This window comes from Zerene cesonia, chromosome 4, assembly GCF_012273895.1.
Source record: "Zerene cesonia ecotype Mississippi chromosome 4, Zerene_cesonia_1.1, whole genome shotgun sequence".
NCBI lineage: Eukaryota > Metazoa > Arthropoda > Insecta > Lepidoptera > Pieridae > Zerene > Zerene cesonia.
The window spans coordinates 4,440,350-4,443,133 of record NC_052105.1 but is presented as its reverse complement, the minus strand read 5'-3'; positions in this window follow the sequence as shown (position 1 = coordinate 4,443,133).

Sequence of the window (2,784 nt, the reverse complement as noted above, 5' to 3'; positions counted from 1 at the left end):
CTCTTCAGCTAAATATGATTTGTAAAGGAATATAGATAAATACCAGGATCTATGTAGTAGGAGAATGAAATCAAGGCACCGACAGCAGCGCGACATTAAAAGCCAGGAGAGCGCGTCAAATGCAATATCAAATGTAAGTACATTTGATATTTCTTTTAAGTAAAAGAACGCTATTACATACAAAGTAAAATATAGAAGGAACTACAATTTTGATTCGAGAGTTTCACTAATTAAAGCTGCGGACGAATCGCAAACATTAACAAAGTTTGTACAGGGGATTCGGTCCGGCTAACGAAACATTGCAACTTATACGATACAAGCAGATTTCTAGAAACTCCTCGTTTATTTGCTTAAATGTTGAACTTTGATGAATTTTTAAAGTACAATCTGAAAAGTTTTTAGGTGTACTCAGTTTTAGTAAATAGAAAATAACTATCGTACATCGATGACTATAAAATATTTATGAGACCACGTCGGATGTATGGTTTCAAATAAAAAATATATTTTGTTAATTGGTTAATAGTTGGAGGATAAATCGGCGACCATGAATCAAATATAATATATATTATATACCTATACACATATAGATACCCTCCATTTTTCAGTAGGTCAAAAAAATTAATACGTAGGTATGTTCAAATCTGAAGGTAACCAATATCTTAAACTTGTGGCCTAATGAGTGAATCACGTGCTTCGAAGATTAGTACCTGCAAAAGGTTTTTTAGTCCAAAATTTCTCACATAAATTATAGTCTCAATTTACACTTTGTTTGACAAAGCTTTCAACCACGTTACAAGTCGTAAAGGGCAGTTCACTCACGATTGCGGTTTAATCCAACCCATATACTCATTTGAATCACAGTGAAGAGGTTGTGTGGGCGAAACGAAACGAAACGCCGCTCATTATGGTTAGTGCACGCGCACCCTTACGGACCTCAAGAATACAACATAGTGCTCACTTTAATTGCTTTCGCTTCCAAGAATTTTAGTAATTCAATATCTGCAAACTTTCAACGAGGTGTTTTAATTAATTGAATCGAAAAGTGAATAGATTTATTAGTCTTCTGGCATCTATATCTTATGAGTTTGATTCGTATTTAAAGTTATATTGAAAGAATCTTCTGACACTATATACTGTACAGCTATAATGATATAAAGCTGGGGAGTTTTTGTTTGGACGCGATTATCTTAGATACTACTAATCCTTAGAAGTGTAAGCTATATGTTTACCGCAGGCAAAGCAACGACTACTTTATACATTGGTTTGTATAAAACGCTTCTTGCAGCAAGATTCTTGAACCATCTAAATGTGCCTACTAATTTTAACCAAAATGCAATATAATGTTACAAGTAAAGCCTAAAACTATGGGACTATAAAATGTGATTTTATTTTATTTCCCCACGTTCCGTTCTCTTTTGTTTTGTAATTATTTGTTGTTAAGGCGGCAATAGAAAGACGTCATATCTCTGATTTTCCAACTGTCTAATTATCATGGTTCATTGGATACAGTCTGATGACAGACGCACGGACGGACAGACAGGCAGACAGTTTTTTTTTATAAATTTTATGTCCAACCTCTAGGTCTAGGTCCGCCCCGGCTTCGCCCGTGGTACATATATAGCCTATAGCCTTCCACAATAAATGGGCTATTTAACACTGAAGGAATTTTTCTTGGTGGTTCCTGAGATTAATGCATTCAAACAAACAAACAAACAAACTCTTCAGCATTATAATATTAGGATAGATTTCATTGACTGAAGCACGCATGCATGTACTATTTACTCAATATGAAAGAAACTTACATCAAAATTATAACAATTACTGCATAGTGCATCTATAGTCTCATACGGTGCTTTTTTCTTCCCAACCCGACAAGGAGATAAAAGTAACAAACAACAGGTGGATAATTTTCATATTCATAAGCTGATACTTGGAAAATAATGAATCTAACCTAAAAGTTTAAAAATAAAAAAGGAATTTTAATAAATGAAGTTGAAAATCCTTGTGTAAACTTGATTACCGTGTAAATGTAGGGAAATGTTTGATCAGTGCAGCTCATAAACTTAGTGAAACATCACTCACCGGCTCTTAGAAGATTATTTTTATGAGTTTAGTTTTAATTTTCTCTTTTAATGTTAACTTCTTTATTAAATACGCAACTAGAGTACTCAACGACTATATTTATTGAATATTTTTATGGAACCGATAGATATTTATTTTGCGATTAAAATAATGATGTCATTCTGAATACAAATGTAAAATTCGTACCAGTCCAATAGGCCAATAATATGATCAAATAAGAAAACATATTCAAACGAGTGATGCCAACCCACTAGGCGAGAAAAAAAGTTAAAAAAGAAAATATGTTCTTCTTAATAAAACTAAGGCTGCAAAATAATAGTACAAAACTAGTTTTTTCAATCCACTTACCACACGAAGTATTTCTTTGTTGCGGCTGTAACCACAATTTGCAATTAACGCTCTCTAGCTAGCTTCGGCGATCTATTTTCAGTTCGCTTCAATTATTTGTCGTCGAAGAGAAAGCATTTTTCAAATGTATCAAAGAAAATAATTTTAATTGGAAGCTGAAAGCAAAGATTTCACCGCAGCGCCATAATACATTTCGGTGCTGGAAATTAGGCGAATCGCAAACACAATAAACTCTTAAAATCTTTTAATCTAAGCAAATAGGTCATTAGTCGCACAGATAATATTCATCCTGTATAAGGGTATTATTGTAGAAATTACTTAATTATACAACAATTTATGTTCTAAATGTGTTAC